This window comes from Orycteropus afer, unplaced genomic scaffold (assembly GCF_000298275.1).
Source record: "Orycteropus afer afer isolate SDZICR_OR568_19922 unplaced genomic scaffold, OryAfe1.0 scaffold00028, whole genome shotgun sequence".
NCBI lineage: Eukaryota > Metazoa > Chordata > Mammalia > Tubulidentata > Orycteropodidae > Orycteropus > Orycteropus afer.
Genome location: NW_006921615.1, coordinates 11137303 through 11164466, shown reverse-complemented (window position 1 = coordinate 11164466; position 27164 = coordinate 11137303).

Below are 27164 nucleotides of genomic sequence, written 5' to 3'. Positions count from 1 at the left end.
AAAGAGGGGGAGGCCTTCAACGAGATGGATTGACACGGTGGCTGCAATGATGGGCTCAAGTATAGCAGGGATTGTGGAGCTGGTGCGGGATCAGGCAGTGTTTCATTCTGCTGTGCATGGGGTCACTATGAGTTGGAAATGACTCGATGGCACTTAACAACTAACAACAGCACTGTGCCCTAACATATGATCTATCGTGGAGAATTGTCCATATGCCCTGGAGAAGAATGTATATAGTGCTGTTGTTGGGTGAAGTGTTCTGTAGATGTCTATAAGATCAAATTGGTTGATTGTATTTTTAGCCCTTCTGCATCTTTGTCGAGTTTCTTTCCACGTGTTCTGTCTTTCGTTGAAAGAGCTATATTAAAATCTCTCACTATGACTGTAGAGTCATCTATTTGCCTTTTCAACTCTTTTAAAGTCTGATTTATGTATTTTGGAGCTCTTTCATTGAGTCAATAGATATTTATTATGGTCATATCTTCTTGTTCAATTGATTCTTTATCTTTGTATAAGGTCCTTCCTTGTCTCGTATGGTGGTTTTTGTCTTAAAGTCAATTTGATCAGAAATTAATATTGCCACTCCTGCTCTTTTACCGTTGACATTTGCTTGATAATATCTTTTTCCAACCTTTGATTTTTAGTCTGTCTATGTATTTGTCTCTAAGGTGTGTCTCTTGTAGACAGCATATTGATGGGTTTTGTTTTCTTATCTGATCTCCAACTCTCTGTCTCTTGAGTGGTGCATTTAATCCATTGACATTCAATGTGATTATCGACAAGTATGAACTGGTTGCTGTCATTTAGTTATGTGTTTTTTCATGGTGTTCCTTGTTTCTTTGTTCCATATAATTTTCTGTGCTGAGTTCATTATGTTTATAAATCATGTCATCATTTCCTTTGATTTTATTGTTTTAGTATTTGCTAAATATTTGTGCTTGTCCTCCTTTTTTTTGTGATGTGAAAGTTTATCATTTTTCTTTGAGATTACCCTGTGATGTATAATTTTGTCCCTGAGTTTAGAACAATCCATTCTATCTTGCAACTCTCTTGAGTTCCTCACCATTTGGAAGTTCTGTAACTACACTATTTTTTCCCTCTTTTTGGTTTGTAGTTATCCTCATTTGCCAATCGATGGCTCTGGTTCCCTGTTTACAATCTCATAATCTTATTTTACTTTGGGTACTTTTGGATACTTCCATACCTGTGTTGGTTTCTGGGTTATGTCATCTTGTGTACTAATAGTCAGTTGTTGTTTGCTATAATAAATTCTTTGTTCATAGGACTCCATTTAGTGTCTCTTGTAAGGTTGGTCTGGTTTGAACAAATTTGCTTAATTTCTGTTTATTTGGAAATCTCCTAATTTCACCATCATATCTGAGGGACAATTTGGTTGGAAATTTTTCTCTTTCAGGGTTTTATATATATCATCCCTTTGCCTTCTCACTTGCATGGTTTCTGCTGAGAAATCAGAGCTTATCCTTACTGGTTGCCCTTTGTAGGTAACTTTTTGTTTTTCCCATGCTGACTCTCAGTGAGTGGAGGTACAGGAGGTGTGGGTGTGGTTGCATCATATGGATACAGTTGTTGTCTTCCACTCAGTTAGACAAACACAACAATTAAAAAACCATCAAAAAGTAAAAGCAAGTAAACAAAAAACACACCGCATAAACATACAGGAACAATCACCAAAAAAAAAAGAAAAAAGAAAAGAAAAGTGCAGTATCTAGGGAGGGGCTGTAAAGATAAAAGGGGTCTAATAGGAGAACAATGAAGAAAAAATTGGGAAAAATGCAAAAAGAAAATCAAAGAATGGGGTTAACCACAAGAAAAACATGGGAATCAGGAACAGGGAAGAGAGGAAAGCTGAAAACTAGAACCTGGGAAGGGAAGAATAAAGAATAATAATAAAAAGATGATAATAATAATATTAATAATTTTAAAGCAGACAAAAACAAACCATCTAAAGAAAAAAAAAGGGGGGGGGATCGAGGTGGGGCACCCAGACTCCATCAGAACACACCAACTGGGATGGAATTTCTCCTGGCCCAGAAGGTGGGAATGAGGGATAGCCACACCTCCATTCACCAAGAGGACGTGGAGTATAAGACTAACAAGGAGTATATCACACCTTTCCAGTAGTTGACATCTGGAATGGCCTTGTGGTTCCCAGCAAGTGGAGCCTATTCTTACGTCTGTGGAATTTGGGAGAACACTGTTGCTTTGAATGTCCAAAATGGTCCAACCACTTGTAAACATTCAAAATGACTCTGCCCTCAGGACAGGTAACAGTCCACAGCTCAGCTCCTCCCCTTTTGCTGCTTCCCCTTTTATTCACTGGCTCCAGTGCAGTCCTTCATGCAGACCCTGGCTAGCAGGGCCAACTTTTAGGTTAATTCTTAGGTCCTTACACTACTTGGCAATATCCAAGCTGTCTGTATTGTCAGGATCACTGACAGACTGCAGCTCTGCATGTTTCCTTTTTTTGTTTTCATGCAGGATCTTCTACTAGTTGGCGTTTAATCCACTTCTGTATCCTTCCTTTCAAAGCTCAGGATTCCAGGATTATCTTCAATATCTGTGTTAATTGGTTCCCCTTTTCTTTGTTGAAGAGGGTCTGTAGTTTATCTGTCTCTTCTGGCATCATACAGGAGCCTACCTCTTCCCCCTGCCAATGATTTTAAAGACACAAATCTCAGACTTTTAAACTGCTGGACCACAGGTGGGATATAGGCAGGGGAGTCATAGGACATGGCTCTGCTCACAGGCTCTTGGTCTTTGTCTAGTAGGCAGGTGGATGGAACAGTGTTTGAGGCTGAACATATACCACTCCTTTCTCACTGGCTTCCTCTTGCTCCTGCAGCTCCCTTGTCAGCCACCACTGCTGCCTGTTCCTCTAAGCTCTACCAGTAGCTCCAGTAGCAGCAGCAGAGGTAGCATCAGTGATAAGGGTGCACAGAACCAGGCTCCCAAAAGATTTTAATATGGTTTTCACACATCTAAATCACATAACATCCTACATCTGATAACATATCATGGATATTAAGCTAAGTATACCTGTATATATTTATTGTCTCTGACCTTCCTGCCAATTAATCTGTTTTATTTATTTATTTATTTATTTCCCAAACTGGAACAATGTTTACTAGATGTAAAAATGATGTGGGTTCAGCATCTGACTTTCTCTAACTTTATGAGTGTTGGAGAGAATCATCATCAGTCCAAAGCTGATAACTATAAGGTGAAGGTCAAATATACCTCCTCTCTCTAAACTTCTTACCAGTTCTGAAATCAGCCATCCTTTCTATGTACTCTCTACTTTTCTACTGCATTTGATAATTCATTGCAGTGGCCACATGGAACTCTCAGACCATACTCAAAGTTATGGTGTTTATTAAGGAAGTAGCAGGTTACAATTTAAGATTAGAAATGATGAAGGATACAATTATTTCCAGAAATTCAAGGAGGATTCAGAAGAAAACATGGAATGAGGGATATCATTTCTGATGTCAGATGGATATTGACAGAAAGCAAAGAATACCAGAGAAATGTTTGATTGTGTTTTATTGACTATGCAAAAGCATTTGATTCTGTGGATCATAACAAATTAGGGATAGCAATGAGAGGAATGGGAATTCTTAAACACTTAACTGTACTCGTGAGGAACCTGTACATAGACTAGGAGGCTATCATTTGAACAGAACAAGGGGATACGGCTTAGTTTAAAATCAGGAAGGTAGTGTCAGGGTTGTATTCTTTCACCATACTTATTCAATGTGTATGCAGAGCAGATAATCCAAGAAGCTGGACTGTATGAAGAAGAGCTTGACATCAGGATTAGAGGAAGACTCATTAGCAACCTGTGATATGCAGATGACACAACTTTGTGTTCTGAAAGTGAAAATGACTTGAAGCACTTACTGATGAAGATTAAAGACTATGGTCTGCAGTATGGATTACACCTCAACATAAAGAAAGAAAATCTTCACAATTGGACCAGTAAGCAGCATCATGATAAAAGAAGAAAAAACTGAAGATGTCAAAGATTACATATTACTTGGTTCTACAGTCAACACCTATGGAAGCAGCAGTCAAGAAATCAGACAATTTATTGTACTGGGCAAATCTTCTACAAAAGACCTCTTTAAAGTGCTGAAGAGCAAAGAGGTCTTTTTGAAGAGTAAGGTGTGCCTAACTCAAGCCATGATATTTTCACTTTCCTTGTATACATGTGAAAGCTTGACAGTGAATAAGGAAGACTGAAGAAGAGTTGATGCTTTTGAATTGTGGTGTTAGCAAAGAATACAGAAAGTATCATGGACTGCCAGAAGAACTAACAGATCTATCCTGGCAGAAGTGCAGCCAGAATGCTCCTTGGAAGCGAGATTGGTCAGACTTCCTCTCATGTACTTTAGTCGTGTTGTCAGAAGCAGTCATTCCCTGGAGAAGGGAAAGTGGAGGGTTAGAGATAAAGGGGAAGGCCCTCAACAATACTGATTGACACAGTGACTGTAATGATGGGCTCAAGTATAGTAGGAATCATGAGGCTGGCACAGGACCAGGCAGTGTTTCGTTCTGTTGTACATATGAGTCAGAGCCGACTCGATGGCACTTAACAACAACAACACATAGTTATTTGATCAGGATATTCTCTTCTCAGGGATCCTTGCAGGCTGGCCTCTCTCACCCTCAGCCCCTTGGCCCCTAAGACCTCTTGGGCTGGCTTGGCCTTTTCCCTGCTCTGGCAAATGTTACAAAGCTCTTTTGTTCCACCAAAAAGTGCCCAGAGGCACACCACTCCATGAGTAAGCTTCAGTCTGAAGGCACTCAGTTCATTTGTTCTGTGGATTGGCCAGTCTAGCTCCATCAGGTGCCTGGAGGCACCCCACTCCACCAGAAAGCCTCCTGCCCGAAGGCATTCAGTTTTTCTCACTTGTGCACCAAGAAGCCCAACACACTGTCTCCTGCCAGTCTCCTGGTTCTGCTGCTTCTCATTATCTCTCACTGTCTCAGGTGTTACAGCTCTCTCTATAGCCTATGTCTAGGAGGTTCTCAGTGCAGGGATCCTGAGACCAAAGATATACTCTATTCCTAGCTCTTGTTTCTTAGTGGTAGAGGTTCCCCTCTCTCTGCTTGCTTCTCTATCCTTTTCTCTCATAAGAAAAATGGTGGAACTCAAAAGTGTGAGTTCAATAAGGGTGGTAAGGTGATGACTGGGGTAAAAGTGGTGACTTGAATCACACCCTCTACTAAGGTGGTGACTCAATATACAACTCACAATAATTAGCATAATAATAATATCCACATTAGCGTAATGGACAACTCATTCCCAAATGGGACCATAGCCATAGATATATAGGCTAGAGTTTATAACACATCACAAAGTAGAGGATAATTAGATCAAAAAAAGAATGGAAATCATTCCATAATACTAGGAATTATGGCATAGCCAAGTTGACACATAAACTTAACCATCACAGGTTCCATACACATTATTTTCATGGTCCCACACTGTCATTCTATGGGAGTCACAAAGACTATGGCTAGAAGGGCCATAAAGCTGCTGTTCACTGCACTGCACTAGATGACTCGCCAGAATCAAGGATGTATTTTGTGGCCATCAAATAAAATTTTATTGTGTGCAAATAGATTTTTCTTCCAATAATATTCAAGATGAAACAAATTAAACTTTTCACCTTATTTAAATCCACAATAGATGTTAATAAGCCCAATAAGCACTTAAAATTACATCTTATTAAAAACTGAGAATTTTGCTATAATTTGATGTAATACAGTCATGAGAAATATATGTGTATGATAGTTTTGCATTTATTTAATATGTGCAAAACTGAAGGGAAAATATAAGATACTGTATTTGGTACCTTTGCTGGTATATACCAGAGGCAGTTTTAACATGACCTTTTTCCTGGAAAACCATTTCTTTTAAATTAGATATGTTATTACTAGGAGCTCTGGTAGTGTAGTTCCTAAAGCACTTGACTACTAACCAGAAGGCTAGTGGCTCAAACCCACCAGCCACTCCTTGGAAGTAAGGTTGGGCAGTCTACTTCCACAGTGATACCACCTCGGAAACCCAAGTAGGGGTCACTATGAGTCAGGTTTGACGTGATGACACATAACAACAAAACAACATGTTATTACTACTATTATTATTATCACCATTCTCATTAATAATACTAATAATAATAGGAAAAACTTCTAAAAGTACTAATTACATAATTATTATTATTATTTTTTAATATAACATCCTTTAAATGTTCAACTCATCATGGAGCACATAGATATCTTAATGGCTCTAATGAAATACAATCTTCAATTTTTTTCTTTTTATTTTGTAAAAATAAGTCTATATTATCTAATAACATCCAGTAGTATGGCACGTCTCTTGGCCATTTTCCGCTTTATTATTTTTTTTCTACAATAACAAGATTAAGTTATTCAATTGCAGCACATGTCCCCATCAAAACATACATTCATAGATAAGATTTTGCCTTACTGCCATTCTCTTTAAGACATAATCTTCTGAAACTTATTGGTACTACATACCTACTAGAATTACCAGAATGGTTTAAAAAGAAAACTGACAATAGCATGTGTTACCGAGCATGCAAGGAGTTCTGGGGTTGCAGTGGTTAAACACTTGGCTGCTAACCAAAAAGCTGGCAGTTCAAATGCACCCCAGCCCCTCCAGGGGAGAAAGATGTGGCAAATAGCTTCCTTAAAGATTTACAGTCTTGGAAACCCTGTACATCAGTTCTCCCCTGTACTACAAAGCCACTGTGAGTGTGAATCGACTCCATAGAAATAGGTTGGGTGAGGATGCATATGATGTTGCCACTAACTTCTCTATTAAAGGAGCAAGATGAGCAAATCCCACCTTTATCATTTTTTCATCATCATCCATTTCAATGGCACTTCCTTTCAACTCTAACCCTCCAATTAAGCCAAATCTTATCCCCTGACAACCTGAGCCAGATCAAAACATCCCCGGCCAGCTGGAACAAGGTCATTGGGTACCAATCATAGGCTCAGGTGTGTTAGACTGGGTTCTTTAGAGAAACAAAACCAGTAAAGCTTACATATGTATATATAGAGAGGGAGAGGCAGAGAAATTTCTTAGGAAAATGGCTCACACAATTATAGAAGCTGGCAAGTCCAAAGTTCTTGGATCAAATGCCAAGCTGGAGGCTCTTCCCGACTCTTGCAGCTGCAGGGGCTGAGGAGCTCAAGGTTGGCAGGCAGTGCACTGGCTATTGACTCCAACGAATGATGAATCCAAGATCTCCAGGCCAAATGGTTGATTGTTCACTCACAGACAGTTGTAGGCAGCACAACAGAATCCCGATCCACAGAAGAATGTCTCTTTTCCCAGGATTTCCATAGATAAACTGGAAGCAGTCCACACCCCTAGGGAAACTCCCTTTCAATAGATTGGCTGCTCAGAACATTATCATCTGATCCCATGATGGGAATAACAACATCACAACAGCTTAAACAACACAGAATTGTGGTCCAGCCAAGTTGACACACAGCTCCAACTATGACATCAGGCATATGCAAAACTCCCTGCAGTTTACACTAGCCAGCTTCTCTGTCTTTTCCTCTCTAGTCCTCAACTAGATCACAAGCTTAAAAGACTCTGTCCTTCAACTGTCCATGCAGATTTTCTCTGTCACCCAACCACCCAAAACTGGTTCCTCACGAGTTAGGACTTCAGATCCTCCCCTTACAACTGCCTGTGCAGCTTCTTCTGAATTAGTCACCCTGAGCAAAGCCAGAATCCCATGCCCTTTTTGTATTTGTTAATTGTCTACAATGGCTTACAAAATTTACAGAGACTATTACTTATAATTATATCCAAAACCAGGGATCTCTGGTAGCATAGTGCCTAAGGCACTTGACTGCTAACCAGAAGGCTGGCGGTTCAAACCCACCAACTACTCCTCAGAAGGATGGTTGGGCAATCTACTTCTGTAGCGATACCACCTCGGAAACCCAATGAGGGGTCGCTATGAGTTGGGTCTGACTCGACGGCACATAACAACAACATATCCAAAACCAAACCCACTGCAATCGAGTCAATTCCAACTCATAGTGACCCCTATTGGCTTTCCAAGGCTGTAAATCTTTATGAAAGTAGATTGCTTCATCTTTCTCCTGTGGAGGAGCTGGTAGATTTGAACCACCAACCTTCTGGTTAACAGCAGAGTGCCTTACCCACTATGCCACCAGAGCTCCTTACCTATTCTTATAGTTACTCATTTATTAAAACCAGAAAAAAAAAAAAAAGAAAGAAAGAAAACGAAGAGAGGTATTAAGCAAAGTATGGAAGAGTTTCTGGCAAGGGGCTTCTGTTGTCCCCAGGGACAAGCCATCCTTTCCCATTCATGGATGTTCTCACCAATCCAGGAGGTCCCAAAAGACAAGGCTTCAAGGCCCAGGATCCATTATTAGTCATTGAGACCTCAATGTACATGCATGATTGGAGTTTCCATATATATGCATGAGTCAATGAATATGTATGTGTAACTCCATACCTTCTCCTTTTCTGAAGTCTGTTGCTAGATTGGGGCCTGTGCAACCTCTACTGACTTACACATTTTTAATTGTTGCCTGTAAAAAGAAGGTCAGCAGTTCAAACTCACCAGCAACTCCACAGGAGGAAGATGAGGCAATCTATTTCCATAAAGATACAGACTTGGAAACCCAATGGGGTCACTGTAAGTCAGAATCAACTCGATTGCAGAGGGTAAGTGTTGCCTGACTATTTTAGAAAACAAAGAGCACATTACACTAGGACTTTTCAGAAACCAGAGACAAAGGCCAATCCAAGTTTTTTTAGTCCACACAATGCAAAACAACTGGAATTCTCATATGCTGCTGTTAGGAATGGAAAAGGGTACCAGCTCACTAAAAAAAAAAAAAAAAAAGATAGATAGTTTTACTATAAACTTAAACATATATGTAGCACATGAACCAGATATCCAACTATGAGACATTTACTCAAGAGGAATAAAGGTATATATCCACACAAAAACCTGAATGCAAACATTTAGAGTGACTTTACTCCTAAATGCCAAAAAATAGAAGAATATGTCATCAAGATTGGAGGAAGACTCATTGACAACCTGCTATAAGCAGAAATATCAAAGACTTCAGTAGGGATTATAACTCAACATAAAGAAAACAAGTGTCCTCACAACTGGACCAATAAGTGACATTATAATAAACAAAAGTTTGGCGTTGTCAAGGATTTCATTTTACTTGGGTCCACAATCAATACCCATGGAAGGAGCCATCAAGAAATCAAACAACAGGCAGATTTTCAAAATGGAGTCTCATCGGTAGTCACAATGCTAATTCCCTCTAGCATCTTAGTGCCTGAAAAACACCAACATAGCAGTATTCACCCAAAGGATCTACCTTCAGCACCTGATTTTATTGGTAACTTGGGTCATCTGAGTGTGAGCGGGCACTTCCAGTGCCACTGAAACCCGAAAAGAGAGTCCCTTGGTGCTGCAAGGGGGGTCAGGCCCAGGAAAGTGCCCTCACAGCAGATCACTGAACAGGCTTGGGTCAGCTTTTTGGCACTGAGGGGCCTGCACTTGACTTTGTCAGTAATATTGGGGCCACTGGGTGTGAGCAGGCACTACCCTAACTCCAGCACCACTGAAACTGAGCAGATTTCTGGTGCTGCAAGGGGGCTGGCCCAGAGAGGAACTCCCATAGTAGATCGTGGTGTGGGCCAGCGACACAAGTGCACAGGCCCTGGGAGGACCTCCAGCTTTGGGTCACAGTGTGGCCTGGCACCACAAGTGGGTGGGTCCAGAGAAGACCATGGCGGGTCACAGAGCTGGGCAGTTGTCTTGGGTCAGCTTTTTGGCACTGAGGGGCTTTGGAAATGGGGTTTTTGCATGTGTCTGACCCTGGGGGAAAGTGATGACCTCCTAACAACTGGAGTCTATGCTGAACTTGAGCTACGGGCTTGTGAATAACCATACAACATCATCATTAGCAGCCTGCTCAAAGCCCTAGAAACCACCCTTAGCAACAGGGAGCTTTCCCTCTTTCTCTGTTCCACTCCCACCTTCTCTGCCAATAACCTTGCTTATCCAATAGAAGAAATCATATTCAGCCACCCTAATACCTCCTCATCCAAATTCTAAACCATTCTTATGACAGAGACCCATATCCAAATTCCACACAGTGATTCCATCATCACAAAGAAACCTGCAAAACAACCCAGCATACCTGAATTAATAACTAAAAATATAAAATATACCAGCTCCACTTTCTCAAAATATTAAATCATAAAACCAACACAAAACAAATCAATACATAACGAACAGTTAAAGACAACCTCAAAATGTCTAGGACACAATAGGCAACCTCAAATCAAAGAAAAAAGCAGGACAGGGCAACAGAAGCAAAACCACAAAGGTCTCATTAAACACAGAGGAAGAAAAGGCAATAGAATTATCTGAGAAGGAGTTTAGAAGATAGGTTTACAGAGCTTTACAAGACCCTAAGGAAAACCAAAGAGCAAGGAGACAACAGACAATTCCCTGGAAGAATTCAGGAAAATCATTCAAGAAAAAATAACAAGATTAATGCACAATCAGAACTCATACAAAAACAGCAGTTAGAAATCCAGAAGATGAATACCAAAATTACAGAACTACACAATATAGTAGAAGCACAAAAGAGTAAGATAGAACTGGCTGAAGAATGCATATTTCAACTAGAAAACAAATCCCTGTACACAAGCCTATATGAACAAAAATGAGAACAAAGATTTAAGAGAAATGAAGAGAACGAAAGAGTTATATGGGATGACATAAAAAGAAGCAACATAAGACTCATTTGAATTCCAGAACAAGAAGAGGTGAAAAAAAACACCGAGAAAATTATGGAAGACCTACTAACAGAAAACTTCCCCCATGTCATGAAGGAAGAAAAGATATTTGTTCAAGAAGCTCATAGAACCCTACAAAAGATAGATCCCAAGAGAAAAACATCAAGGCATATTATAATCAAACTCTCCAAAACCAAAGACAAAGAAAAAATTTTGAGAGCTGCCTGGGACAAAAGAAATATTATTTATAATAAAAAATTAGGCTGAGCTCCAATTAGTCAGCAGAAACCATGCAAGCAAGAAGGCAATGGGACAGCATATATAAAACACTGAAGGAAAAGAACTTCCAACTAAGAATCCTAAATCCAGCCAAATTATCCATCAAATATGAGGGTAAAATCAAAGCATTCCCAGACAAACAGAAATTAAGGGATTTTGTGAAAACCAGACCACCCCTACCACCCCTTAAATGCTTAAGGAAGTCTTTCCAATAGAGAACCCACAACAAAGATCAACAAAATCAGGATATGTGACATCAACACTAAAACCAAATCAGAAATAGAAACTCAAAATAAGACCATAAAACATTGTACACTGAAAACCAAAGAAGTCAATCAGCACATGACAACAGCAACTAACCTATTAGAGGGAAAAAAACTTCCAGGTACAAACTTCCAAATGGAAAGGAAAGCAGGACAATGTCTTCACAGATGCACTGTTCTAAAAATGTAGAGACAAGAATGTACTACAAGGTAACCACAGAGAAAATTAACAGTCCCTTAAGAAAATCCCGAAGGTAGGAAAAAATATGGGTTTAATGGGCACAAAATCAACAATAAAGAAGAAAAGAGGTTTCTTCTTTATTGTCTGGCAACAAGCCAGACTCAGCACAGAAAAGTATATGGGCCAAGGAAACATCAACAACACACACAAAAAAAAAAAAAACAACACAATAGAATGACAGCAATAAATTCATACCTATCACTAATTATACTCAATGTGAGTGGACTAAATGCACCTTTCAAGAGAAAGAGAGTGGCAGACTGAATAAGAAAAGAAGACCCGTTGATATGTTGCCTACAAGAGACCCACCTTAGACAGAAAGACAAAAACAAATGAAGACTTAAGGGATGGAAATAAATAAATAAACAAAGTCAATGGTAACCAAAAAAGAGCAGGAGTGTCAATATTAATTTCTGATAAAATAGATATTAAGGTGAAAAACATCATAAGAGTCAAAGAAGGACATTATGTGATGCTGAAAGGGTCAATTGACGAAGAAGACATTGCAATAATAAATATTTATGCACCCAATGAAAATGCTCCAAAATACATGAAGCAAATATAAACTGAATCAAATGGGACAATAGACAACTCTACAATAGTAGTAGGAGACTTTAACACACCACTTTCAAAGAGGAACAGGTCAACTAGAAAAAAACTCTACAATGATACAGAAGACCTCAACAATATAATCAACCAACTCGACCTCATAGACATATATAGAGCATTTCACCCAACAAAAGCACAATTCACACTCTTCTCCAGTGCACATGGATCTTCTCCAGAACAGACCATATGTTAGGATATAAAACGAGCTTCAATAAATTCAAAAGCATTGAAATACTACAAAGCATCTTCTTGGACAACAATGCTATAAAATTAGAAATTAATAATAGAAAGAGCAAGGAAAAAACATCAAACGTAGAAAATGAACAATTCACTGCTCAAAACTACTTGGTAATAGAACAAATAAAAAGTGAAACAAAAAAAAAAATCCTAGAAACAAATGAGAATGAAGATACATCATACCAAAACCTATGGGACACAGTGAAAGCAGTACTCAGAGGACAGTTTATAGCAATAAATGCATACATCAAAAAAGAGGAAAGAAACAAAATCAACAATCTAACTCACAACTCCAACAACTAGAAATAGAACAACAAAAGAATCCTCCAGTATCTAGAAGTAAGGAAATAATAAAGATCAGAACAGAAATAAATGAAACAGAAAACAAAGCAAAAAAAATAGAGAAACTCACCAAAACAAAATGCTGGCCCTTTGAAAAAATTAATAAAATCGATAAACTATTGGTAGATCTAACAAAAGAAAAGAAAGAGAAGATCCAAATCACAAGAATTGTAAAAGAAAAGGGTGTCATCACAACAAGACCAACTGAAATAAAAAAGATACTGACAGAATATTATGAAAAACTGTACTCCAACAGATTTGAGAACCTAGAAGAGATGGAAAAGTTTCTAGAATGGCATGACACCTACCTAAACTATCCCACTCAGAGATAGAATACTTGAACAGATCTATAAAAAACGAAGAAATTGAACAGGTCATAAAAAAAATTTCCCACAATGAAAAGTTCTGGCCCTGATGGCTTCACTGGAGAATGTTATCAAATATTCAGAGAAGAGTTGATACCAATGCTACTCAAGCTATTCCAGAACATGGAAAAAGATGGAGTAGAATTAAACGGATTTTTATGAAGCAAGCATAACACTAATACCAAAACCAGGGAAAGACACCACTAGAAAGGAAAACTACAGACCAATATCCCTCATGAACATAGATACAAAAACTTCAACAAAATCCTAGACAACAAAATCCAGCAACATGGCAAAAAAATTAATATACCTGGACCAAGTGGGATTCATACCAGGTTTGCAAGGGTGGTTCAACATCAGAAAAACAATCAATGTAATTCACCATATAAAAACAAAAGAACCATATGATTATATCGATTGATGCAGAAAAGGCATTTGATAAAATCCACCAACAATTCTTGTTCAGAACTTTCAGGAAAATAGGGATAGAAGGGAAATTCCTCAACATAATAAAGGGCATATATGTAAAGCCAATGGCCAACATCATTATTAATGGAGAAAGACTCAAGGCATTCCCCTTATGAAAGGGAACCAGACGGATGCCCTTTATCACCACTTCTATTTAACATTGTATTGGAAGTCCTGACAAGGGCAATAATGCAAGAAAGAGAAATAAAAGGCATACGAATTGGCAAAGAGGAAGTAAAATTATCTCTATTTGAGGACAATATGATCCTGTACATAGAAAAGCCAAGAGACTCCATAAAAAGAAACTACTGGAACTAATAGGTTCAGCAAAGTGGCAGGATACAAGGTCAACATACAAAAATCAGTTGGATTCCTCTACACCTACAAAAAGTCCTCTGATTAAGAAGTAAGGGAAACAATACCATTTACAATAGTTACTAAAAAGATAAAATATCTAGGAATAAACCTCACCAGAGACACAAAAGACCTAAACAAAGAAAATTATAAACACTGTTACAAGAGACAACAAGGGTACTACATAAATGGAAGAACCTACCTTGTTCATGGACAGGTATACTGAATATTGTGAAAATGTCAATACTACCTAAAGCAATCTACACATTTAACAAAATTCTGATCCAGATTCCAACAAAATTTTCTAAGGACATGGAAAAACCAATTACTAATTTCATATGGAAAGGAAAGAGACCTCGGATAGGCAGAGCACTTTTAAAGAAGAAGAACAAAGTGGGAGGTCTCATTCTCCTGGATCTTAAGAACTACTATATAGCCACAGTAGTCAAAACAGCATGGTATTGGTACAATGATAGACAGATAGAGCAATGGAACAGAATCAAAAGTCCAGATGTAGACCCATCCATCTATGGACAACTGATCTTTGACAAAGGTCCAAAACCCATTAAATGGGGAAGAGACAGCCTCTTTAACAAATTGTGCTGGCAAAACTGGATACCCACCTGCAGAAAAATGAAACAAAACCCACACCTCACCCCATACACAAAAACAAACTCAAGCTGGATCAAAAACTTAAATGTAAAACCTCAAACTATAAAACTCATCAAAGAAAAAATGGGGGCAAATATGGGAGCCCGAAAAAATAAGGGCAAACCTGGGAGCCCTAAATAGACTATCAAGCATAACTCAGAATATGCAGGAGGTAGAAGAGAAGCTAGTTCACTGTGACCTTTTAAAAATGAAATTCTTATGAGCATCGAAAGACTTTGTCAAAAGGGTAAAAAGAGAACCTACAAATTGGGAGAAAATATTTGCCTATGACATATCTGACAAAGGACTTGTGTCCAAAATCTATAGAAAACTTCAACACTTCAACACCAAAAAGACAAATAACCCAATTTGCAAATGGGCAAAAGACTTGAACAGACACATCACCAAAGAAGATATACTGGCAACCTACAAACACATGAGAAATTGCTTGGGATTCTTAGTCATTAGAGAGATGCAAATCAAAACATCGATGAGATATCATCTCACCCCAGGAATAATAGCAAAGTTCAACTGGTCAGAAAATGCTGGCGAGGTTGTAGAGATTGGAACTCTTGTGCACTGCTGGTGGGATTGTAAAATGGTACAACCATTGTGGCAAACAGTATGATGTTTTCTTAAAAAACTGAAAATAGAAGTACCATTTTACCATGCAGAAGACCCAGCAATTTCATCATTAGGAATATATCCTAAAGAGGTGAGAGATAGGGCGCCGACAGACATATGTACACCTATGTTCATCGCAGCACACTTCACTATAGCAAAGAGATGGAAACAACCTAAATGCCCATCAGTGGATGAGTGGATAACCAAATTATGGTACATGCACACAATGGAATACTATGCTACATTGGTGAGTAGCGACTGGTGTCTTAAAAGCTTTCAAGCGGCCATCTTAAGATGCAGCTAATGGTCCCCTAGTGCTTGAAGCGAAGAAGAGTGCAAAAAACAAGGACATTTGGAAGCAATCAGCCCTAGGACAGGATGGCCTTCAAGACCAGAAGACTAGAGGGAGCCAGCTACCAATGCCAACTACTCAGGAAAGGATCAAATCTGGAGATCTTGGATAGAGTGAGAAGAAAAATATGGAACAAAATTCAAAAACTCAATGATGACCAGAATTACTGGTCAGAATGGAGTCTGATGAGATCCCCAATACTATGGCCCTGGAATACATTCTGCACCTGGAATAAAACTCACTCTCAGGGGCTGACTCTTAGCCCAATAGTTAACAAGATGTACATGCAGACCACTCAACCCAGGATGATGCACCCACATACTCTATGGTAATCCCTTAGAGCAATAGACCACAGGGCACCAGAGGGGTAACATTCAAATGGAGGAAATGCAGGACAAATAAGATTGCTTAAATATGAGAGGCATAGGGGGAGGGTTACTGGGCATTGAGGGGAAGAGACTGGGTTAGGGCTGGGCATGGTAAATGAGGAGTGGAACTAAATGCACACGTAAAATTGAATGTAAAATAAGCTCTTAAAATAAAAAATAGTGATAATAATAATAAAAGAAACAACATTGCATTGAGCAAATCTGCTGCAAAGGCCTCTTTAATTAAAGACCAAAGATGTTACCAGTAGACTAAGGTACTTTCAGTAGCCTCATATACATGTGAAAGAACAAACAACTGTGTCTTCAATGAAGTATTGCCAGAATGCTTAGAAGAGAGGATGGCATGACTTTGCCTCTTGTACGTTGGTTATATTGTCAGAAGGACCCAGTCCCTGGAAAAGGATATCATACTTGGAAAAGTAGATGGTCAGTGAAAAGATGAAAACTCTCAGTGAGATGGATTGATACAGTGGCTGTAACAATGAGCTGAAACATAACAATAGTTAGGAGGATGGCACAGGCCTGGGCAGTTTTTCATTCTGTTGTGCATAAGGTCTCAATGAGTCAGAAACACCTTAAAGGCACTTAACAACAGAAGAAAAAAAAAAAAAAACCCAGATGTTCATTAGTTGGTGAAGAGCATATTCATATAATGAAATACTATTCTGCAATAAAATATAATGAACAAAGTATGTTTTAAACAAAATATGCCTGGATGTAGAGCGAAAGGTCATCTTGGAGCCTGATAGCAGTTGATCTCAGTAAAAGAAGGAGCACTAGATTCAGTCAATTATGTTAGGATTAATAATGGTTGTGAGATAGGGATGGTTGTAAGGAATGGAAGTTGCCTCAGCCATACTCCTTTGTAAATTACTTTACCCCTACCGATAGTGAGGGAGCTCTGGTAGCATAGTGCCTAAGGCACTTGACTGCTAACCAGAAGGCTGGCAGTTCAAATCCACCAGCCACTCCTTGGAAGGAAGATAGGGCCATCTACTTCTGTAGTGAGACTGCCTTGGAAACCCAAGGAGGAGTCGCTGTGAGTCAGGTCTGAGTCGATGGCACATAACAACAACAACAATCAATAGTGAGGTAGAGACACCTGTAAGGAATGGAAATTGTTTTAGTTATAATCTTTTGTAAACTACTTAAATTGCCCTGACTGATACCAACCAGAAAACTGGAAAAATTGTGATTAGAAAAGTATGTAATTGCTAGACTATTTACTGCAGGTCCTAGGGTATGGGGTCAGCACAGGAAACACTATGACAGTGCTCATCTTTGATCTATAGACAAGCAAATGCCTGGATCGATCCAGAGAACAGAATTATCAGGAGCTAAGATCTTACTCACATGACACACCAATTGTATAGCTTCCTTATTCTGTCCCCTATAATTGCTTTAAGTCAACTGGGAAATGTTGGCAGTCCAGCTAGCCTGGTATGTGCCTAGTTGCTGTCCCACTGTACAGTCTTGTGCTGTGTTTCTTTAAAGGCTTGCTCTCTATAAACCACCTCTGTCTCTGTGAGAAATTATCTCTCATCAGAAGACAAGAATACATTTGGCGTCTCCCAGGGCCCCCCTCCTATAACAGTTGATCAATATTTCCCTCCTCTTCTCTTTATAAGCCCCATTGTACCTAGTTTCTTTGAGCCGCTTGCTTTCCATACAGTCAAAATGGTCTCGCTATATGCATATGGAATAATTTCTCAGAATAAAACTTGTATTAAAATTTAGCTGAGTTTTGATTATTTTGAACAGTACAAATACTGCCCAGGTTATAAACAGTGGACTTAATGCTTAATATACTACCCATAGTTTACAAACTAACCCCCATGTCTTTCCTTGAGCACAAACACAGAGACTGTGCATGGTAGGGGGCCAAGTGGCAACCTGCCTCCCCCAACACTTGTGCTTCACCAACCACCAGGTATTCCTTGCAGACCATGTAGAACCACCTGGAATCAAGCCTGAGATGTAGTGGAGGTGTGAATAATTCATAGGGCAGGTGACACCTCCACCATGGCCTTAGAGCTGGTACAGGCTTTGTCTGGGACTGATGGGGTCCAGCCAAGTAAGTGGCTACAAGTGTGGACCCGGCATCACGCTGTACCCCCTGAACAGGCGGTACTTCACCATGCAGTTAGGCATGGCATGGCAACCCCAGATCCCTAGCAGATCTGGCTGTCCCTAGCCCTTGCACAGCCTTACCTTGGACACCTCCCTGGCCCCATACCATGTAGCCCCAACTGGGCACCAGGTTTCTGGGGAAAGTCTGTGCTTGAAAGGATGAGATCCTGGTTGCCCCCATCAGAGGAGGGCTCTAGACCAAGTGAAGCCCAACAGTGGCCACCCACTGGCCTTAGAGTCCTTGCCACCTATGCCATCAGCAACATAAAATGATTCATAATAACGAAGGTGTACTACTTTGTGATGTACATCAAGCCATTATTATTGCTGCTATAGTATTATGTAATAGCAAAGGTATTTTAGTGTATCTGGAAGTGTTTCTTTGATGTTTTTCATGCATAGAAAGGTACAGTATATATTATATGCTAAGACAAACATTTCAGTAACTGAGATTAGATAAGAACTGTACCTAACTGTTCTGACTTAAGTGCAAATCAGACTTAAAGTCAGGCTTAGGTTCATAATTCTGGGACTGACTGTACTATATGATTTCATTTGCATTGAAATTCTGTAAAAAAGGCAAAATTAAAGGAATAGAAAATAAATTAGTGATTTTCTGAGACCAGGATTGGAGTGAAGGATTGACAGTAGAAGGCTACAGTTAATTTGCCATTATGGAAATGCTCTATGTTCTGCTGGTTGTGATGGTTATGTGAATGTAGATCCATACACTGTACACTATAAAGGGTGGGTTTTAATCTATATAAGTTATACTTCACTAAACCTGATCATAGGGAATTGGAGGGGGGGAATAGAGAAAAAAGAAAGGAAGGAAGAAGCTGCTTGGAGAGTTTTAGAGAAAAAACCTCCATGATCTTAAGGTACATATTGTGCTAGCTCTGTTCTTATGCAAACTCAGTCTTTTCTTTCTACACCAGCAATTCCCTCTTTGCATACCAGCCTCAACAGTCTTCTCACTTCCCCTTGACCCTTTATATGGAGTCTAGTTCCTTCCATGCACAAGAAATCTGTTCTTGTTGTTGTTGTTGTTGTTGTTGTTATGCGCCGTCGAGTCGGTCCCGACTCATAGCGACCCCTCCTTGGGTCTCTGAGGGGATATCACTATGGAAGTACATCACCCAACCTTCCTTCCAAGGAGTGGCTGGTGGGTTTGAACCACCAGACTTCTGCCTTAGTCAACTGCCTTAGGCACTCAATTGCAATAACACTGAAAACAGATTTTAGTTCTAATAAACTGCACTAAGGGTTAATGTTAACAGACATTTCTAATGTTTTATTTCTTTTTTGTTGTTTTATATATTTGATTTTTATTTATGTTTCTATTTATTTTTCTTAACAATTGACTGCTAACTAGAAGGTGGCCATTTCAAGCCCACTAGCCAATCCTCAGAAGGAAGGTTGGGCAATCTACTTCTGTAGTGATACTGCCTTGGAAACCCAAGGAGGTGTCGCTATGAGTTGGATCTGACTCGATGGCTGTGAGTTTGGTTTTGGTTTAAATGAGATGATATTAGACTTTTTTTTTTTTTAATTTATGTTATTATAGATGGTTCTGTGTTACATGGATTCCTTGTCCTGTTTTTTTACTTCAAGATGTGGTGGGGAGAGGGGGTGGAACACCATTGCCTTTGAGTTGATTCCAACTCATAGTGACCCAAAGAACAGAGTAGAAATGCCCCATAAGGTGTCCAAGGTTATACATCTTATGGAAGTACATTGCCTCATCTTTCTTTCATGGAGCAGCTGGTGAGTTTGAATTGCCAACTTTTTGATTAACAGCTAAATGCTTAAACAACTTTCCCACCAGAGCTCCTTCCAAGATGCAAGGCATGGCTAAATCTGAAACAGACAAGGTGTGTAAGTGGAACGTTTTTCCAAAGTAGCAGTGCTACATAAGGGAAGTCAGTGACATAGAAATAAGGCATTAAAAAAAAAAAAAAGTTGCTGTGGAATTTGTTTTTAAAAAATGTAACTAAACAAATTACCATACAGCAAGACCAATCAATGACTTATGCATTGCAAATACTTTTTTTCAACAATACAAATGATGGTTTTATATAATAAGTGGAGAAAAGAAAACTGGACTTCACATTGAGTACACAGGAATCAGATCTACTACATCTATGGAAAGAAGCAATGGAGAAGCTCAATATCTTCAGCCAAAACAAGAACAGAAGCTGACTGTGGAATAGACCATCAACTGTTCATATGCAAGTTCAAATTGAAGCTGAAGACAATTAAAACAAGTCCTCGAGAACCAAAATATGACCTTGAATTTAGAGACCATCTAAAGAATAGATAAAATGCATTGAACACCAATGCATTAAATACCTCCTGAATTTAGAGACCATCTAAAGAATACATTTAATGCATTGAACACCAATGGCCATAACCAGAGGAATTATGGGATGATATCAAGAACATCATGTGAAGAAAGCAAAAGGCCATTAAAAAGACAGAAAAGGGAGAAAAGACCAAAATTGATGTCATAAGAGACTCTGAAATTGGCCCTTGAACAGAGAGTTGCTAAAGCAATTAGAAGAAATGAAAAGATATAGAGCTGAACAGATTTCAAACAGCACCTCAAGTAGACAAAGTCAGTTATAATAATGAAATGTGCAAAGACCTGCAGTTAGAAAACTAAAATGGAAAAATACACTCTGCATTTCTCGAGCTGAAAGAACAGAAGAAAAAGAATCAAGCCTTGAGTTGCAGTATTGAAAGATTCTATGGGCAAAATATTGAATGATGCAGGAAACATCAAAAGAAAATGGAAGGGAATACACAGAGTCATTGTTCATCCATTTCAGGAGGTGCCATATGATCAAGAAGCAATGGTATTGAAGGAAGAAGTCGAAGCTGCACTGAAGGTATTGGTGAAAAACAAGACCCCAGGAATTGATGGAATACCCATTGAAATGTTTCAACAAACAAATGCCATGGTGGAGGCACCCACTTGTCTATGCCAAGTAATTTGGAGAACAGCTACCTGGCCAACTGACTGAAAAAGATCCATATTTGTACCCATTCTGAAGAAAAGTGATCCCACAGAATGTGGAAATTATTCAACAATATCATTAATATCACACACAAGTAAAATCTTGCTGAAGATAATTCAAAAGCAGTTGCAGCAGTATATTGAAAGAGAACTAACAGAAATGCAAGCTGCATTCAGAGGAGGATATAGAATGAGAGATACCATTGCTGAAGTCAGATGGATCTTGGCTGAAAGCAAAGAATACCAGAACGATGTTTACTTGTGTTTTATTGACTATGCAAGAACATTTGATTGTGTGGATCATAACAAACTATGGATAACATTGAGAAGAATGGGAATTCCAGAACACTTGACTGTGCTCCTCAGGAACTTGTACATAGATCAAGAGGATGTCATTTGAACAGAACAAGGGGATATTGCATAGTTTTAAATCAGGAAGGGAATACATCAGAATTGTATCCTTTCACCATACTTATTCAATCTCTATGCTGAACAAATAATCTGAGAAGCTGGACTATATGGAGAAGAATGTGGCATCAGGATTGAAGGAAGACTTATTAACAACCTGCAATACTCAGACAACACAACTTTGCTTGCTGAAAGTGAGGATGACTTGATGCATTTACTGGTGAAAATTGAAGACTTCAGTCTGCAGTATAGATGACATCTCAACATAAAGAAAAAGAAAATCCTCACAACTGGACTAATAAGCAGCATCACAATAAATGGAGAAAAGATTGATGTTTTTAAAGATTTCTTATTAATTGCTTCCACAATCAACACCAATGGAAGCAGCAGTCAAGACATCAGATGACATTGCACTGGGCAAATCTGCAAAAGACTTCTTTCAAGTTCTGAAGAGTAAAGATGTCTCTTTGAAGACTAAGGTGTGCCTAATCTAAGCCATGGTATTTTCAATCACCTCATATGCATGTGAAAGCTGGACAGTGAACAAAGAAAACCAAAGAAGAGTAATGCTTTTGAGTGGTGGTGTTGGGGAAGAATACTGAAAATACCATGGACTGCCAGAAGAACTAACAGATCTGTCCTGGAAGAAGTGCAGCCAGAATGCTCCTTGGAAGCAAGAATGACCAGACTTCATCTCACCTACCTTGGTCATGTTGTCAGAAGGAAACATTCCCTGGAGAAGGATATCATGTTTGGAAAAGTGGAGGGTCAATGAAAAAAGGGAAGGCCCTAAATGAGATGGATTGACACAGTGGCTGCAACGATGGGCTCAGGTATAGCAAAGAATGTGAGGCTGGTACAGGACCAGATTGTGTTTCGTTCTGTTGTACACAGGGTCACTATGAGTTGGAGCCAACTTGATGGTACCTAACAACAACATTATCTTTAATTGTGAATTTTTTTTTTTATGTTTTCTTTGAGTTTACCCCTTTTCAGAAATTAAATATATGTATACGTATGTGTATGTATGTCTGTAGAGGAAATAAATTTTTGTTGTAATCTGATCTCAAAATGGAAACTTAGATCAAATTTTAAAAATCAGACTTCTAAAACACATACAAAATAATTTCAAAGAACTTTGTAATCCGTTCACTTTTGTTCAATAATATTAAAGCGTTCCTCTTGATAAGCCCTAGTTTTTTTTATTCCCTCTTTCTAACACCCACATTCTTTTTGTTTTGTGATTTGGGTGAAAGTTTACAGAACAAATTCATTTTCCATACAGCAGTTCATATGCATTTTGTTTCATGACATTGACTACAATTGCCTACAATGTAATAGCTCTCTTCCCATTTCCTCCCCATAGTTACCTCTTCTGGTTACCTAGTGCTGCTCTGACAGGAATATACCACAAATGGGATGGCTTGAACAAACAGGAGTTTATTCTCTTACACTTTGGGAGGCTAGATGTCCAAGTTCAAAGTGCCAGGCTCTAAGGGCTTTGTGGAAGCCCCTTGACCTTGGGCTTCAGCTCTGCCTTTTGTTCCCTGCCCCCTGAAGCTAGAGGCATCTCTTCACTCAGGCAGCTACTGGCTGCTGAGGCTAGCAAGCCCAATGTCAACAAATAAAATGGTAAGTCCCGATGTTACCAAACAACATTTCAGGCCATTAATTCAAGTCCATTGAAAGTCCCAGGACTGGCAGAGCATGGCAGGCTGCTGAACAACAACACAGCTACATTCAGGGTTCAAGTGTGCCATAAGATAAAGAGACCATGCCCAAAGTTGTTTCTTTTATACAGGAAGCAGACCACATACTCAAAGCAGCTACTAAGCTGCTCCAATAGATTCCACCATGGACTTAATTACCAGTTGCACCATGGGGAGTAACTACATTCAGCTGCCCAGCCACTCAACCAGGCCCAACCAAATTGACACACAAACTTAATCACCACATTACCTCTTCCCTGTGTTCTTTTGTCCCATGCATTCCTGCCCCCACCCACTGCACCAGCTTTCTCCCTTTGCAAACACTGCCCTTCTGTTCTCCCATGATTGATCACTCCAAGGAGTGTATCTAACCAAAAAATCAAACTCACTGCCATCAAGTCAATCCCGACTCATAGTAACCCCTCCAAGTGTATCTACCTCATGTAAATGCTGACCTTCTATACCTGTCTATTGTTTGTCTGGAAGCCACAAGAGTGAGTTCAGATCCAGACTTGAGGGGTAACTAAGGGCCATAGTCTCAGGGGTCTTATCAGGCTCTATCCGACTAGCAAACCTGGTCTTTTTTCATGATTTTGAGTTTTGGCCCACATTATTCTCCTACTCTATCCAGGATCTTGTGCACTGATCCCCCTCCGAGTGGTTAACAGTGGTAGCCAGGCACCATCTAGTTCTGGTCTCATGGTCCTATAGGCTGAGGATCACATGGTCTACTAGTCTCTTGAGACTAATTGTTTCCATGCATCTTTGCTTTTCTTTGTTCTTCTTTGGTCTGGATGAGGAGAGACCTACTGTTGCATCTAGATGGCCACTTGCAAGCTTTTAAGACCCCAGTCACTATTCACCAAAGCAGAATGTAGAACAAAGTTTTCTTGTAGTATGATATGCCAGTTGAGCTTGATGTCCCCTGCGACTATGGTCCTAAGCCCACACTTCCAACTATTCACTCCCTCAGGGTAGCTGGCTGTGGTCAAGAAGCCACCACAACCTTAGCCCTTGTTAGCTCTGCTGTATACCCAGACATTGTTACAGCACATATAAACAAGCATGTAGAAACATGGCCTGCTAACTTAATATATGGTCATGGGCACACTCCCCCTACCTAGACAAACCTTGTATACCTATCTTTCCACCTGCAGTAGCATCCTCATTCTATGGACCGTCCATTTCACCAAAATCCTCAAATTACTCTTTCCCAATCACCTCCACCTTCTCTGCATTGATGGCCTTAAGCACAAAACAGTATCCCATGATACTTTTCCATGGTCCTTAATGTGGCTTCTTCATATGTATTGCTGTTTGTCACATAGTTTTCTCATGAGAATTCCTCCTATGTGCCTTTATTTCATTTCACCACCCCCAACAGTAATTCTGCATCTTCTGAAGAAGAATGAGTTTCCCAAGGGTTATTGATGTTCTTGTTGTTGTTGGACTCTCAAGCTGTTTCTGACTCTCAGGTACAAAGTGTACCACAGAAAGGAACACTGCCTGGTCCTGTACCATCCTCACAATCATTCTATGTTTGAACTCATTGATGCAGCCACTGTGTCAATCTGTCTCATTGAGGGTCTTTCTGTTTTTCACTGACCCTTGACTTTATCAAGGATGTTGTCCTTCTCTGAAGACTAGTTCCTCCAGATAGCATGTTAACAGTATGTGAGAGGAAGTTTCACTATCTTCCTTCTAAGGAGCATTCTGGCTGCACTTGTTCCAACATAGATTTGTTCATTCTCCAGACAATATGTGGTTTATTCAATATTCTTCACCAATAACATAATTCACATGCATCAATTTTCTATCAGTCTTCCTTTTTTTATTGTCCAATGCATATAAGGCACTTGAAAATACCATGGCTTGGGTAAAGCAACATTAGTTCTCGTTATGACATCTTTGCTCTTCAAAGACACATTTTGCAGTAGATTTGCCCAAAAACAATAAGTCATTTGATTTTCTTGACTGCTGCTTCATGGGCATGAACTAAATCCTCGACAACTCGATCCTTGACAACTTCAATATTTTCTTCCTTTATCATGATGTTACTTAGTGTTCCAGTTGTGAAGGTTTTTGTTTTCTTTATGTTGAGGTACAATCCATGCTGATGGATATAGTCTTTGACCTTCATCAGTAAGTACTGAAAGTCCTCTTCGCTTTCAGCAGGAAAGGTGGTACCATCTGCTTGTTGCAACTCTTTCATGTTGCAAATGAGTCTTCCTCCAATCTTGATGATGAGTTCTTCTTCATATAGTCCTGCTTCTTGGATTATTTGCTCTGCATACAAATTGAATAAGTGTGGTGAAAGTATACAACCCTGACACAAACCTTCCATGATTTGAAACCACACAATATCCTCTTGTCCTTTTCAGTTGACTGGCTCTTCATCTACATACAGGTTAAGTACAAGCATAATTAAGTGTTCATGAATTACTGTACTTTATGATGTTATCCATAATACATTATGATCCACATGATCAAATGTCTTTTCATAGTCCGTGAAGCACAGGTGAAATATTTTTCTGGTATTTTCTGTGTTCATCCAAGATCCATCTGGAATCAGCTATGATATCCCTCATTCCCTGCCCTCTCCTGAATCTGGCTGAAGTTTCTGGCAGTTCCCTGTCGATGTACCGCTGCAACCTTTTTTAATTGTCTTCAGCAAAATTTTACTTGTGTATGACATTAATGATATTGTTCGATAATTTCCACATTCTATTAGACCACCATTCTTTGGAATGGTCACAAATAGGGATCCCTTCTAGTCGGTTGGCCAGGTAGCTGTCTTTCAAATGTCCTGGCATAGACTGGTGAGGGCTTCTATTATTGTATCCCTTGTTGAAACATCTTAATTGCCATCTTTTCAATTCCTTAAGCCTAGTTTCCTACCAGTGCCTTTAGTATTTCTTACATCATATGCTGATCATATCATATGCTACCAATGAAATAGTTCAACTCAACTAGTTATTTTTTGATAACAGTGACTTTGTGAATTCTTTCCATCTTCTTTTGATGCTTCCTCTGTGTTCAATATGTTGTCTGTAGAATCCTTTAATAATACTTTACTTTTTTCTTTATTTCTTTCCCCTTTAGAAATGCCAAGTGTGTTTGGCTTTTGTAGACTTGTGTTAATCTTCTTCAGCTTCAACTTGAACTTACATATGACCTGGTAGTCTGCTCTACAGTAGGCCCTTGGCTTTGTTCTGACTGATGATACTGATCTTCTCCATCATTTTTTCCACAGATGTGTAGTCCTATGTATTTCATCCAGAGAGGTCTGTGTAATCATTGTTTATGTTATTGAATGGGAGCTCTGGTAGCATAGTGCCTAAGGCACTTGACTGCTAACCAGAAGGCTGGTGGTTCAAACCAGCCACTCCTCGGAAGGAAGGCTGGGCAATCTACTTCTGTAGTGATACTGCCTCAGAAACCCAAGGAGGAGTCACTATGAGTCAGAGCTGACTTGATGGCACATAACAATAATAACAAAAATGTTGTTGAATACAAGTATTTGCAGTAAGTTCTCACAAAATTCTATCATACGATTGCTGGCTTTGTTTCTATCACCAATTTCATATTTTCCAACTGCTAATCCCCCAAAGAATTATAGGATATGGAAAAGGAAGTCATTTCCAATGTGATATATTTTCAAAATGATACTCTTGTGAATAAAATATAATCAAGCGGAGGCGGGGCAAGATGGCGGACTAGGCAGAAGGATTGCACAGACCCTCTTCAACAAAGAAAAGGGAAACCAATAAATACAGACACAGAAGATAATCTTGGACACCCGAGCCTTGAAGGAAAGGATGCAGATTTGGACTAAACCCCAACTAGCA